Source organism: Megachile rotundata, chromosome 14 (assembly GCF_050947335.1).
Source record: "Megachile rotundata isolate GNS110a chromosome 14, iyMegRotu1, whole genome shotgun sequence".
Taxonomy (NCBI): Eukaryota; Metazoa; Arthropoda; class Insecta; order Hymenoptera; family Megachilidae; genus Megachile; species Megachile rotundata.
In genome coordinates this window covers 9306490-9322900 of record NC_134996.1, presented here as the reverse complement: position 1 = coordinate 9322900, position 16411 = coordinate 9306490, and the positions used below count along the sequence as shown (strand labels likewise).

Below are 16411 nucleotides of genomic sequence, written 5' to 3'. Positions count from 1 at the left end.
CTATTGTATTATATTATAATTCTATTGTAATTCTATTGTAATATATTGTAATTCTATTGTTTCATCAATTCATATATTACTATAGATTTAATTGTGTAAAAAACCTATTCCAAATTGTATGAAGCAAGATTTTAGAATTTTAGTAAAAAGCAACACCTTTCGAGTATCAAGTGTACCTTCATAACAATCTACTGCTGTCAACCCATGAGTTGGCGCAAGAAATAAGCTAATCAAGTTTAAATTTATTTCCTCTTTCGCCTTTTCAATGAACGTCTCTCTAACTTTTCACACGCCATCTCGTTGGAATCAGTACCTAAACCATTAACACTAAAACTACCAAATCAATCAAATAACCGCTCCACAAACTTCTTATTATAAGGAACACATTTTGTTCACCTTTTGCGCTCGAACATAATTTGACTGTTTTCAAACAGTAACCTTAAAACTTAAATGAATTCTCCTGAGGTAATTATTCCTCAACTAATAATTTCCACCATTGTTTCTCTATGTTTACACATCACACGTGTCATATTATAGACTCAGTTAAAAAATGCTTATTTCAAATTACTGTATTAAATAAAATGGTTTGTGAGAGTCAAAATGCACTCAGAGAGTTAAAATGCATTATGCAAACTGAGAGTTAAAATGCATTTCCTGAAATCAGAATTGATTTTCATCAAGATAAAGAATAAGTGTGTGTACTAATTCATATTTCGTCGTTTATTTATTTATCTTTTAACCTCATTTTTAATTTCAAATTAAGTACACATTAAATGCCGGTAAGTTTAGTGTTAACAACTAAAAATAATCAAAAAGTAAAAAGAACGTCTATCAATAAAGAACCACGAAGAACTGTGATTGTTCCAAAACCTAGCCATTAAACCATAAACCATAGGAGTCACAAGCACCGCTTCCTTAAATCGCAGGCGATCATTGTCGAGAGACAGGGCGGTTAAAAGCCGATAGGGGATGACCTGGGCCAACTGTGGCCTTTAATATCGCGGGCTGCGAGTGGAACTGCTCGATGAATAGCCTGCCTTCTCTCCAGGCGTTTTCTCGTTAAGAAGCCACACAACGGTGTCGAGTTGACTCTACGTTAAACGTAGGATACTTTGGTCGTTTTCTTTGCCGCCACCTCGAACGGCCAGAACAAAAACGACACGGGGACAGTTGAAGCTATGGATCGAGCTTTCTTCTAGCTTCGCGCTTTCTCGCGACGCGGCTCTCTCAGTTTACGCCCATTATCGTTAGTCTTCTTAGACGCTCACTCGTTTCGGAGCGCCTATTTGTTATTTCTGGGGGCGGAGGGTGATAACTTGGATAATTAGGAGTTTGGGGGGAAAGGGGAGGGTTTTAATTTTTGGGGTGGGGGTGGGAAGTTTTGAGATGTGAGTTTGGAGGTTGTGGGTTTGGATGATGTGGGTTTGGGGGTTGTGGGTTTGGGGGATGTGGGATTTGGGAGATTTGGGATTTGGGGTGAGTGGAATTTCGGAGATTTGGGATTTGGAAGAGTTGGGTTTTGGGAGAGTTGGGATTTGGGAGAGTTGGGATTTGGGAGAGTTGGGATTTGGGAGATTTGGGATTTGGGGTGAGTGGAATTTCGGAGATTTGGGATTTGGGAGAGTTGGAATTTGGGAGAGTTGGGATTTGGGAGATTTGGGATTTGGGAGATTTGGGATTTGGGGTGAGTGGAATTTCGGAGATTTGGGATTTGGAAGAGTTGGGATTTGGGAGAGTTGGGATTTGGGAGAGTTGGGATTTGGGAGATTTGGGATTTTTGGAGATTTGGGATTTGGGAAATTTGGGATTTGGGAGATTTGGGATTTGGGGTGAATGGAATTTCGGAGATTTGGGATTTGGGAGAGTTGGGATTTGGGAGAGTTGGGATTTGGGAGATTTGGAATTGGTGAGATTTGGAATTTGTGAGATTTGGAACTTGTGAGATTTGGAATTTGAGAGTTTAGGAATTTGTGAAATTTGGAACTTGTGAGAATTGGAATCTGTACGATGTGGAATATGTGAAATTTGGAATTTGAGAATTTTGAAACTTGCAAAATTCAAAACACAAAAACTTACAAATTTTTATATCTAATAATTGAAAGTTTCAAAATTGTGAAAATTTAACACTCTGAGTGTTTAACACACGACTGTCAAGTGCAATAAACCACCTTAATAATATAAGATTGTCACAACGAGTTTTCCATTCCAAAAACAAGAGACACAAATATAGAAGCGCGAATTCAGAGCTACTCTCTGTTTTTACTCTTCCATTATAAAACAACGTACGAGCATCTTTCGCGACTATTTCGGTACCAAATCCATCAATATGTATCCTACACATCACCCGAGGTATCTATTTCCCTATCCCGGTCAGCAGTACAAATTTAGTATCACCAATTCCGTTGTAGTCACTTCCTGTTTCACAAACATCCTGTCAATCCTACGCCATTCCCATCCGGCACGAAAATATCTAGGAAGTGTCGTGAATAAGTTAACGTTCTGGAATTTTGATTTAATCTTTTAGTGACAAGAGAAAGTTTGCGTGAAAAGAAAGATTTTCATTCTTGAAATACAACATAAATCGTTCAAATATCAGTCAAAATCTAAATACATTTGCAATTTCTAAATTCTCAGTTCCAGTTTCCTAACCTTCAAGTACCTAACCCTCAAGTACCTAAGTTTTTGTCATTTCCAATTTCCAAATTTCTCTTCTCACATTTGTCTGAGGTTCCTGGTACTCGATTTTGGGGGATGTGGGATTTGGGATTTGGAGGATTTGAGGGATTTGGGAGATTTAGGATTTGAGAGATATGGGATTTGGGGGATTTGGGAGATTTGGGATTTGGGGTGAGTGGAATTTCGGAGAGTTGGAATTTGGGAGAGTTGGGATTTGGGAGAGTTGGGATTTGGGAGATTTCGGATTTGGGGTGAGTGGAATTTCGGAGATTTGGAATTTGGAAGAGTTGGAATTTGGGAGAGTTGGGATTTGGGAGAGTTGGGATTTGGGAGATTTCGGATTTGGGGTGAGTGGAATTTCGGAGATTTGGAATTTGGGAGAGTTGGGATTTGGGAGAGTTGGGATTTGGGAGATTTCGGATTTGGGGTGAGTGGAATTTCGGAGATTTGGAATTTGGAAGAGTTGGAATTTGGGAGAGTTGGGATTTGGGAGAGTTGGGATTTGGGAGATTTGGGATTTGGGGTGAGTGGAATTTCGGAGATTTGGGATTTGGAAGAGTTGGGATTTGGGAGAATTGGGATTTGAGAGTTTTGGAATTTGTGAGATTTGGAATACGTGCGATTTGAAATTTATGAGATTTCGGATTGTGTTCGTTTGTCTCCCAGACCGCAATTTTGCATCTTTTCATTTGAAACTTCGAGGAACTCTCATTTCCAGGTCCTTCAATTTCCTAACCTCCAAATACCTAATATTTCAAATTTCCAAATTTCTCTTCCCACATTTACCGAACAAGGCTCCTGGGACTCGATCCGTTCGTCTGTTCGTTTGTCTCCACAGGCCGCAATTTTGCGTCTTTTCACTTGAAATTTTCAGGGTAGTCTCGCGAGACAGCCTAAATTTGCTGTACAGATTTTGGCGGCGACGGAACCTGTCGACGACGTCGATCGTCGAATCGATAGAAAACCGTGTTTGGTATCGTTTTCGATAATTTTTGACACGTAGAATCGACTGGAAGCACGTTGAAGCTCTGTAACTCATCGTTGACGATACTTGGTCGTCGTTGACGTCGGTCGTCGTGAAATCAACGATAATCGTATTCGGTATCGTTTCCGATAGTTTCAGACACGTTTGATCGTTTGGGACTTTACAATCTCACGTTCTTGTTCTACAATTCTCGAAATTTGAAACACACATTTGAATTCGCGGGAGGCAGGTCTGTGGATCCACTAGTTACGAAATTGTGTTTGTCGAGGATGTACGATGAATAGTAAACGTGTTAAGACGATCGAAAGCACACAATTGCTGGCGGGGAATAGTGTCGTCCGACGCTTTGCGCGGATACACGCCTCGTAAAGCTGATATACCGGCTTATCTGGCAGAACTCCGGCCTTCTAATAAAAATTTTTATTCCCAATCCTCCCGTTCCTCGCACGACAGCTATTACAGAACGAAATTGTAACGTTTCGAGATAACACTGAAATTTTCTCACGCGGTAGTATTACATAGTATTTACCTCAAAATTGTGGAGCTCAAAATGGTTGAAGGATATAAAATGGAGGGGCGTTTATATTTAAACTTGATGAGTGAACATTATGCTATTTGTTATTTATTAGGTGTAATATTTATCGCATTTTATATTATTGTATCTGATTAGAAAATACTTAATATAATGAAGAAGTTCAAAATGATAGTAAAAATGATGTGATGATATGTTTTTTAAACTTGTAAAATAATTGTGATACTATATATTGTTTATTGAATATAATATTTAATATATGCGACATTATAGGAAATTCATCTTGGGAAGCACAATGATGATGAAGTTTAAAATGATAAGAAAAATGGAAGACAAACAAGCTTTTGTTTAAATGTTCAAAATAAATATTGTACTATACATTCTTTTGGGAAAAGACAAGTTCTTGTTTAAATGTATAAAATAATTGTAATACTGTGTATTATTAGATATGATATTTAATATGTAGTAATATGTGAATATTAGTAAGTTAACTGCTAACATAATATTTATACTAATATACCTAACCTCATAACACAATAATGAACAAGTTTAAAATTATAACAAAAATTAAATGGATACATGTTTTTGTTTACATGAATAAAATAAATATTGTACCATACATTATTAACAAGTTATAATATTTAATTAATATGACACTACTTATGTGACATATCTAACCTAACCTTAAAGTACAACATTGAAAACATTTAAAATTCTAACCTGAATATAATTTAAGCCCGCATCGACCTTTCTTCTTAACAAATCAGAAAATGAAAAATTTTGTATGTGTTTCATAAAGTTTTAATAATTTTTAGTTAATGTATTTATTATGAAATAAAAATGTTGTGTTAAGTATAATTATGATATAAAATGCGGTGTTTTAAAGTTAAAACACGACAATTTTATTAGATACCTATCTTCGGAATTATTTTCACCACTTTAGGAAGGGTTACTTAAGGGTGTCTCGAGAGGGTAAGAAAAGTGGGTCTTCGAGTGTTTTAAGTGGTTGTTTAAGATTTAGGAGAATCGATTGTAGTGAACGAAAGGTGCAATTGTGAAATCTTGTTGGAAACTCTTAACAATTATTCTTCAAACATTTTTTTTAAACAAAAATTCCTGTGTATACAACATTAAAATTATTTTAAAAATATCAAGATTCTTTTTGTTTTCAAATTTAATTAAAATTGAGTATGTATTATACCTTCATAGTGCCTTCATTTTGAAATTGAAATAAATTGTCATTCATGACTATTATTATAGAGGACGCATATGGTGCGTCACTAAATATATCGAATAGAACAGAATGCATTTTTTTTAATTATAATTTAAACTTGCAAAAAAAGGGTAAACAGGTACTTCGTCCATTACAGTGTCTAGAAGAAGAAAATATTTAAAACACTACGTCTTATAACATGCAAGTGACGACGCACCACGTGCGTCTTGCAAAATAAAATTGCCACTGATTTCAAATACCATGAAAATGTAAATAAAATGAAACGCAAGGTAGAAACGTGCACATTCATCGAAGAAAAGTACAGTGTCGTAAATTGAATAAACGTCTACCGACAAGAAAAACATCGCATTTCCGCAAAAGGTTAATTTATTATTTCTCCCGACATCGTCGAGCACAGCGATGATTATGTCGACGGAGAACTTCTGTAGCTCCGTTAGTTCATCGTATTTGGTCCGACAACGTTCCCTTTACGTTTCATTACATAAAAGGCTGGTTCTTTTTTTGTGCGTCGAGGAAGGAATTTTGTCGGGGCTCCTTTCAGGAGACAGTAAACGTTAACGTAACACCGAGAATTCTAAATGGAATTCTTTTCTGAAGTTTCCTCGAACGGCTCTCGTTCGCTATACTTTTCAAAATAACGTATGCATTTTAGAAAACATGGCAAATGGAATGAGAGATATAGTAAGGGGACACGGATCGTTTGCCAGACGTATTTCCAAAACGGTCGTATACAACCATGTTTTTCTTGTATTGTTTCCTACGACTATTGTTCTCCCTGGAATTACTTGCGTTTGTAAGGATTTTTAGTAGTATCTTTATTTCAGAGATGTCTTCAATTTTTTCGCGATTCTGAACGGGTGCATCAGTTTTTATTTAAGAGAAAATTTTGTGTTGTGAATTGTTTCAGTGTTTTGGGGAAATTATTGTGATTGGGGTTATTAGACGGGTTTGCATTCTTAGAAAATTATTTTTAATTATTTATATTGGTATTTGGGATGATATTAGTAGTAAGGATATCATTTTTCAATTTTAAATTAATATCAGTACGAGTTGTATGAGTATTACTTTGGAGGACGCATATGGTGCGTCATTAAATGTGTCAGACAGTAGAGAATATATTTTTTAAAATAGCAATATTGTATTTGCGAGATACAATACACATTTGCTAGTCAAATTTTACATTCATGAGAATTTCAGTTGCATTTATTACTTCGTGAGACGCACCAGGTGCGTCATTAAGAATCTGGGTTATTTTAGAATGAATTTTTTTAAATAGTAATATCGCTCTCTTCAAAAGACTACAATAGGAAGGACACTTATTTGCTTCTTCAATTTTAAATTAACATGATTACTTATTGTATGAGTATTGCTTTGGAGGACGCATATGGTGCGTCATTAAATGTGTCAGACAGTAGAGAATATATTTTTTAAAATAGCAATATTGTATTTCGCGAGATACAATACACATTTGCTATTCAAATTTTACATTCATAAGAATTTCAGTTGCATTTATTACTTCATGAGACGCACCTGGTGCGTCAAAGCATCTGAGTCATTATAAAATGTATTTTCTGAAATAGTAACATCGTTCTCTTCAAAAGACTACAATAAGAAGGACATTCATTTGCTCCTTCAATTTTAAATTAACATCAATTTGGGTTTCATAAATATTGTTTTGTAAGACGCACATGGTGCGTCACTGAGTTATATCAAACAGTAGAGATTGCACTTTGTAGAATATTAATGTCGAGTCTTTTGAAATACTGCGATAAGGATACTCGTACCTTTAATTTGAAATTGACATAAATTTTTTATGGTTAATATAGAAGACGCACATGGTGCGTCACTAAATATATCAAATAGCACAAAATGCATTTTTTAGAATTGTAATATTGTCTTCAAAATACAATAATAAGAATGGTACTCAAGCATTTCGTAAATTTTATATCAATCTGTTTCATGTTACTTACAAGACGCATATGGTGCGTCATTGATTGCAACCAACAGCACAAAAAGCATTTCTCAATTTATAAAACAAGAACAGCTAATTCCTCTCCATTTATAAGTGTACCGACATTCCACAATTATTTTCTTTTTCATCATTTATCCGAATTAAATTTGAAAGACACATCGTCGATCATCGCTGCAGCTCGCAATGTATTAAAGTAATTAAATGTATTTCACCAAATTCGGATTTCACCCTGATATATTTTGCATTTATTCGACCTAATGTATAAATAATTATATTGTACCGTGTACTAATTTACTAATAATGCGTCATATTATTTCTGTATAATGATTGTACAAATAATTGCTGGGGTTTAAGGAAAATTAATTATGATAACCTTTGTGAAGGTACAATTTTAATTGTGTAAACACATTAATTCTATTCGTTCAAATATTCTACCTTTTTGCAAATTTAAATGAGTAATACAAATTTTAGCAAATTGTACAAAATTTGCCAAATAATATTTTCAGTAAATAATACAAATTGTAATAAATAATATAAATTTCAGCAAATAATACAAATTTTAACAAATAATATAAATTTCAGCAAATAATACAAATTTTAACAAATAATTTAAATTTCAGCAAATAGTACAAATTTTAACAAATAATATAAATTTCAGCAAATAATATAAACTTTAACAAATAATTTAAATTTCAGCAAATAATACAAATTTTAACAAATAATTTAAATTTCAACAAATAATACAAATTTTAACAAATAATTTAAATTTCAGCAAATAGTACAAATTTTAACAAATAATATAAATTTCAGCAAATAATACAAATTGTAACAAATAATATAAATTTCAGCAAATAACAAACGTGAATTATTTCAACAAATAATCCATAATTCATTTCATTATCTCAAACAAATTAATTTTAACAAATACTCAAACGCACCACTAATAAATAATCCAATTCTACCTCCAAAGACATACAAACTTAATTTAACTTGACAGACTAAAATTTATCAGAAACAGAACCAATAATTTATCAGAAAAAAAAATATAAAAATCTATTTAAAAAAGTACTTCAAAAAACCAATATACTCAAAAATAAATCCTCCTACTTCTACCCAATCATCAAATTAATAATTTCATTCTTCTCTAACAATACAAAACCCCACTTTGCAAGACAATTTTTCTTCCACCATTTAAACAAGTTAAAATAAATACCATCAGCGTATTAATAATCAATAACCAATCCACAGTGCTCGACGTACGAGCGAGCATTTCAATGTTAATGAAATTTAACGATGAAAATTTCACACTGAGTCGGTAGAAAATCGAACTGTTCGAATGGAATCGCCCAAAGTCAACATCAGAGTTTCCGACATCGTCGAAAATGGAATGAAAAATTCCATTTGCTATTAGCTTCAGGCAGAACGAGTCAATGGGACGAATAATGGCAAAGAGCAAGGGCCACAATCGATTAACGACATACGTTCAATATGAACCATGTGTACTGTACGAAAATATACATCCTATGGTAATTGGAGTTAATCATTAAATAAGACAGAAAATTACTTTTTTTGGAAGAGGGGAGATGTTGGGGGAAATGTTGTGAACGTAAGACATCGGAAGTTTTAGTTGGTGGATGTTCAAGAATATGGGGTTTTTAGTATAAAATTCCTTCCTAGGTTTTGGGTTTCAAATTTATGAAATTTCCAAGTTTTCAAGGTTTGTGAATTTTAGGGAATTTCAAATTTTACAAATTTATCAAATTTTCGAATTCCTAAATTTTCAAAGCCACAAATTTCTCAAAGTTCCAAGTTCTTAAATCCCTGAATTCAAAGATACAAATTTTCAACCTTCCACTGTTCCAACTTTCCAAAGTCCCAACCTTCTTTATGTTCCAATCTTCAAAAGTTCTAACCTTGCAAATTTCTAACCTTTCAAGGATCCAACCTTGCAAAGTTTCAACCTTTCAAAGTCCTAACCTTCCAAAGTTTCAACACTCCAAAGTTTTAACCTTCCAAAGTTCCAACCTTGCAAAGTTTCAACCTTTCAAAGTCCTAACCTTCCAAAGTTCCAACCTTGCAAAGTTTCAACTTTCCAAAGTTCCAACACTCCAAAGTTCTAACCTTCCAAAGTTCCAACACTCCAAAGTTTTAACCTTCCAAAGTTTCAACCTTGCAAAGTTTCATCCTTTCAAAATCCTAACCTTCCAAAGTCCTAACCTTCCAAAGTTCCAACCTTGCAAAGTTTCAACCTTCCAAAGTTCCAACACTCCAAAGTTCTAACCTTTCAAAGTTCCAACCTTGCAAAGTTTCAACCTTCCAAAGTTCCAATACTCCAAAGTTTTAACCTTCCAAAGTCCTAACCTTCCAAAGTTCCAACACTCCAAAGTTTTAACCTTCCAAAGTCCTAACCTTCCAAAGTTCCAACCTTGCAAAGTTTCAACCTTCCAAAGTTCCAACACTCCAAAGTTCCAACCTTGCAAAGTTTCAACCTTCCAAAGTTCCAACACTCCAAAGTTTTAACCTTCCAAAGTCCTAACCTTCCAAAGTTCTAACCTTCCAAAGTTCCACCCCTCCAAAGTTCCAACCTTCCAAAGTTCTAACCTTCTAAAGTTCCACCTTCTGATAGTCCCAACCTTCCAAGGATCCAACCTCCCAAAGTTCCAACCTTCCAAAGTCCCAGCCATGCAATGTTTCAACCTTCCAAAGTACTCATCTTCTAAAGTTTGAATCATTCAAAGGTTCAATCTTTCAAAGTTCCAACCTTCCACTGTTCCAACTTTCCAAAGTCCCACACTTCCCTATGTTCCAACCTTCAAAAGTCCCAACCTTGCAAAATTCTAACTTTCCAAAGTTTGAATCACCCAAAGTTTCAACTTTCCAATGTCCCGTCCCTGAATTCCAATTTTTGAAAGTCCTAACTTTTGCACGTTTCGATCATTCCAAATTCGATCATTCAACCTTCTTAACTTTCGATCTTCCAAATTCCAAAGCTACGAATATTCAAAATTTCTGAAACTAAAGCTCCAAATTTCGAAACGTACATCTTCTCAAAACTTCGAATCACCTTATTCCAAAGCTTCCTAATCTCCAAATGATAGTCCTAATTTCTCAAATTCCCCAATTTTTCAATCCCTAACTTTCACAAAATTTCAAATTCCCAAACCGCCCAACAACTATAATTAGTACCTTAAATTCCTAACCTTGTCGAGCATTTGCAAGTAATAAAGAAGAAAGAAATAAATTACTTGTTATTAACAACAATACAAATTTTGAATATTTAATACACACATGCATCCAATTAACCCAATAACATAAGTTAACAAATAAATTTAAATATCTCCAAAACGTCACCGTTCAAAATTTAATTCCCTAATTTATATAACAGCCAGCAAATATTAATATCGCAGAAATATAATATCATAAATTAACAAACATAAATCAGTGAAATGTTATATAAACGTTTGAAACACGAATTTCAACTAATGTATAAAAGTCCACGAAGTTCTAACAACTTCCTTCCGGCCGGTATAACACTCTAACAAGTTACGAGTGGTTTGACATGGTTTCACCATTTTATTTCACATTTTCTTCACATTTTATTACCGTTAATTAGTCAGCCAAGAGTTGTAGCGAATTCTACAAAGTTTCGATTAAAAAATCTTATATTGGAATGAGCGTGGAATAAAAACGCGAGTACGTCAAATTGAATCAATTTGTGAAGAATTTTAGTCTTTAGGAGGATAAAATCGTGGAAATAGGGTAGAATGGGTAGAGAGTATTCTTTGATACTTTTCGATTATTTTCAATTATATCAGTGACAGAGTTAATTGTATAAGTGGAGATGTGAACCGACGAGTTGGCGCGTGACACAAAGTAAAAGAGATTCCATCGCGAACACTTTCATTTCGGTAAATAAGGATAATGACCATAACTGCTGAACGCATGTATCTCACACACTCTTGAGACGTTTGTCGACTATCATTTAGAGGTTAGGAAGCTTCGGAATAAGGTGATTCAAAGTTTTGAGAAGATGTACGTTTCGAAATTTGGAGCTTTAGTTTCAGAAATTTCGAATATTCGTAGCTTTGGAATTTGGAAGATCGAAAGTTCAGAAGGTTGAATGATCGAATTTAGAATGATCGAAATGTGCAAAGGTTAGGACTTTCAAAAATTGGAATTCAGGAACGTTGGGATATTGGAAAGTTGAAACTTTGGGTGATTCAAACTTTGGAAAGTGGGGACTAGAAAGGTTAGAATTTTGCACGGTTGGGACTTTTGAAGGTTGGAACATAGGGAAGGTTGGGACTTTGGAAAGTTGGAACAGTGGAAGGTTGGAACTTTGAAAGATTGAACCTTCGGATGATTCAAACTTTAGAAGATGAGTACTTTGGAAGGTTGAAACATTGCATGGTTGGGACTTTGGAAGGTTGGAACTTTGTGAGGTTGGATCCTTAGAAGGTTGAAACTATCAGAAGGTGGAACTTTAGAAGGTTAGAACTTTGGAAGGTGGAAGTTTGGAGGGTTGGAACTTTGGAAGGTTAAGACTTTGGAAGGTTGGAACTTTGGAAGGTTAGGACTTTGGAAGGTTAAAACTTCGAAGTGTTGGAACTTTGTAAGGTTAAAACTTTAGAGTGTTTAAACTTTGGAAGGCTAAGACTTTGGAATGTTAGAACTTTGGATGATTGAAAGTTTGCAAGGTTAAGACTTTGGAATGTAATGACTTTAGAAGGTTGAAACTTGAAAAAGATGAAATTTGAGAAGGTTAAAAATTCCGAAACTTAAAAATGTGGAAGGTTATAACGTTAGAAGTTAGTAACTTTGGAAGGTTAAATCTTTGGATGATTTGAACTTTGGAAGGTTGGTACTTTTAATGTGAAAACAGAGCAATGTTGGGACTTTGGTAGGTTAAAATATTACAATACTGGGACTTTGGAAGGTTAATACTTTGCAAGGCTGGAACTTTGGAAGGTTAAGACTTTATAACTTTAGAAATTTGGAAGGTTGGAACTTTGGAATGTTAAAAGAGTGCAATCTTAAAATTTTGGAAGGTTAGAATTTTGGAAGATTTAAACTTTGTAAAGTTGGAACTTTGGAAGTTTGGGACTATTAGAAGGTGGAACTTTGGAAGATTGAAACTTTGGGAGGTTGGAACTTTCAAATGTTAAAACTTTGCAAAGTTAGAACTTTGGAAGATTAAAACTTTGCAAAGTTAAAACATTGCAATCTTGAGATTTTTGAAGGTTAGAATTTTGGAAAATTAAAACTTTGTAAAGTTGAAACTTTGGAAGGTTAAAACTTTGCAAGATTGGAACTTTGGAAGGTTGGATCCTTGGAAAGTTGGGACTCTGAAACATTAGAACTTTGAAACGTTGAAACTTGTAAATGGTAATAATTGTTGCGTGACGACTCGAGCTAACTGTTCCACCTCCGAAAATACATGGTCCCATTTTCCATTCTAACCCATTTCACCATATCTCTTCTAAACACCACCCTCTTCACGCGCCAACTCATCGTATGACATCGGTACATAGAATCACCGTCACGTCGGCCATAAACCCGCTCCCTCTCACAAAAGTCTAATAAGATAACCTCGTGTATACCTACAGAATACTTAATTGCGATCGTAAAACATTTTTCTCTACTTTTCACAGCGAATACTGGTAAACACACTATGTTAGAAGAAACATATTCTACACCTTCGTATAATCTTTCCTTATTGCGATATTATGTGTATTATACTACGAGGTAGTAAAGGTATTGTTCCATGCATAATACCGCCATTGAAAAGGCAACGGGGGCAAATAAATAAATTTGAATCTCGGTGAACACGTATTTGCTGTGGATTCATCGACTTTGGCAGTTTCCGAGCGTAAACAAATCGCTGAAGAGCGATACGTTGGCGATTGTGTTCCGGACAATCGTTGTTAATCAATGACTTTGGATTCCGTCGTGATATGGTAAACAACTCTATTTAACACTGGGTAATGTGATCGATGACAGCGTAAAGAAATACTGGTAATAAAATGTGTATCAAAATTAATTGTGTCATTTATATACTATGAATTCATTTTTGGGACATAATTGTACATAAATTAATAATAAATTTTGTTGATGATTAATTGTTGGTTTCATTGATGATTATTTAGGAAGTAATAATTAATGATAAAATAGGAAGTAACAATTAATGATAAAATAGGAAGTAACGATTAATTAGGGAGTGATGATTAATTAGGAGATGCATGTCTGATCTATGATTAATTAACAGGTAATGGTTGATCAATGATTCAGTGAAAACACAGTTAACGTTCAATCAATAATAGATAGTTCAATTAATAAAATATAATAGTTGACGTTTGATCAGTGACTGGTTAACAAGTTATGATTAATATTATGAATTATGATGGTCATTTAACTGAATATTTAATCAATGACTAAAAACGATCAAACAATGATTAGTTAAAAATGAAGAATTAGCAGTTAATAAACAATTGATGTATTCTTTACAATATTGTAATAATATTGATACTATTGATAGTATTGATAACATTGATAATACTGATGATATTGATAGTATCGATGATATTGATAATATTGATAATACTGATAATACTGATAATACTGATAATATTGATAGTTTTGATAGTATTGATGATATTGATAATACTGATAATATTGATGATATTGATAGTACTGATAATATTGATGATATTGATAATATTGATAGTATTGATGATATTGATAGTACTGATAGTATTGATGATATTGATAATATTGATAGTATTGATGATATTGATAATATTGATAATAATGATAATATTGATTAGATTGCTTATATTGATAATATTGAAAACGTTGACACTACTGATAATATTGATAACTTTGATAGAATTTATAATATTAATAGATCTGAATATTGATAATATTGATAGTATTGATGATATTGATAATACTGGTAATATTGATAATAATGATAGTATTTAATAGAATGCTTATATTGATAATATTGAAAACGTTGACACTACTGATAATATTGATAACTTTGATAGAATCTACAATATTGGTAAATCTGAATATTGATAATATTGATAGTATTGATGATATTGACAATACTGATAATATTGATAATAATGATAGTATTTATTGAAATGCTTATATTGATAATATTGAAAACGTTGACACTACTGATAATATTGATAACATTGATAGAATTTATAATATTGATACATCTGAATATTGATAATATTAATAGTATTGATAATATTGATAACATTGATAGTATTGATAATATTGATAATATTAAACTTGCTCTAATCACCAGTTAACTTCCCTTCACTCCCAAACAAAATCACATTAACCCAAATTTCACACCTCAAAATTCAATTTTCTAATACGAACACGCAATAAATCTTCCAATTATCCACCTGCCCACTATATCTCCGCCAAATAAATCCACATTAAAGAAACAATCTCAGAGAACCTAATCCCCGCGTCAAGTCTGATCGAAATTAATCGTTCGATCGCTCTTAATCGAACTGCAAGCTCCCCTTACCTGTGCATGCAAGCTGTTCAAGCGTACTCGCTGCATGTACACGTGCCAGCGATGCTGATCGCTTTTAGCTGCGACACTCGTTCTACACCATGCGTGTCCCAGGTGCTTGCGACGTCCTTGATCCTGATAAATCAGGAGCGTCCAAAGTTCTGTGAACACACGAATCCTTCCTATCAACCACACATCCACTTCCACATAATCACTAATCTACACAATAATCCTCACCCGTTTTCCAGTTCCAGGTGGACCGCGGTCCACCAGACTGGTTCAAACACTCCTCAAAATAAATCTGATAGACTTGTTTAGTCTCCAGAGCACTCGTCTGTTTAGAGAAGGCTCTGAAGGTAGATTTTCTTCAGAACCGTAATTTAGGGCCAATCGAGTCTCGGCGACTATCTGACCGGCGCCAATTACATCCCAGCCTGATTAGACTACGTTTGACCAGTTATGTCTCGTTTGGCCAGTTATGTCTCGTCCAACCACTATCTCATTAGTCAAGTTCGTGCACTATCAAATATCTTCAGGTAATTTTGTAATTAGTCTCGTAGGATACACGTTTGTCGAAAGGAGTCTTTCAGACTCGTACACCAGGCTCAATCTCTTCAGATCAGGTTCAGTCAAGATTCACTGGGTGACTCTTCGAGACCTCAGGTTTGAGATCTGTCATGGTTCAGACTTTGTTCAGATGACACACAGGGTCAGTTCCGGAGTTCGTTGACACCGTCAGACCACAAGACACACTTCACCGGGGTTTATAATTGTTTCGGTAGCGAATTTTCCTGGGGAACGACCCCGTAGAACAGGGTCCTTTCGTCGCGGACCGGCCGGCCGGTTCCTCGTGGATCCTAACTTGTGGCTCGGAGGAGAGAGAAAGCGGAGAGAGGGGACAGAGAGAGAGAGGGATGAAAGAGGGTGAACTGCTCGCCGGCTAACAGCCAGGTCACCGACCGTATCCTCGCTCCTCCGAATACTTTCTACCGGTGGCGCGTTCGCGACTGGAATCCTGGATTTCGGATGAGAGCGAGCTCTCAAGAATCAACACGCAGGCGCCGGGAATCTGTCCTACTCGCACCTCCCACAACCCCCACCTCCCTGTAGTCCCTCTCCGTCGCTACCACGCTCGACGCACTGTATACCCGTCTCGTTCTCCCTCGGGACTCTCATGTTTCGCCCTGTGCGCTGTCTCTGCCGCCCTGCGTCGCTTTCTCTTAGAAGGTTCAGCTCTTGCCCTGCCCTGCCCTGCGAGGCCTACCCCTGCCACCCTGCTGTGCGTTACCAGATGTTCTATTGTTTTGGACTTTCGGACTTGCTGATGTTGCGCCGGTTTCGGTTAACAACGAATTTCGACGAATTTCTTGGGGTTGGGGTCGGCGATATGAGGATTAAGGTGGTTTTGTGAGAGGTATGCTCGGCTCGTGGTTTTTGAGGTAGTTACCTTATTGGAACAGGGAAATTTCGAGATC

General features: G+C 35.1%; 1 protein-coding gene across 1 annotated transcript in view; it reads right to left on the bottom strand.

The window, feature by feature from the left end:
• The window catches only part of LOC105662933 (uncharacterized), a 71339-nt gene extending 55363 nt beyond the window's left edge, over nt 1-15976 (bottom strand). The window contains exons 1-2 of the mRNA XM_076539917.1: nt 15174-15976; nt 14949-15097 (exon numbers count right to left, since the gene is read on the bottom strand). The gene's annotated coding sequence lies outside the window, so the exon portion shown is untranslated. The remainder of the gene's footprint in view (nt 1-14948; nt 15098-15173) is intronic.
• Nucleotides 15977-16411: the final 435 nt, after the last annotated feature.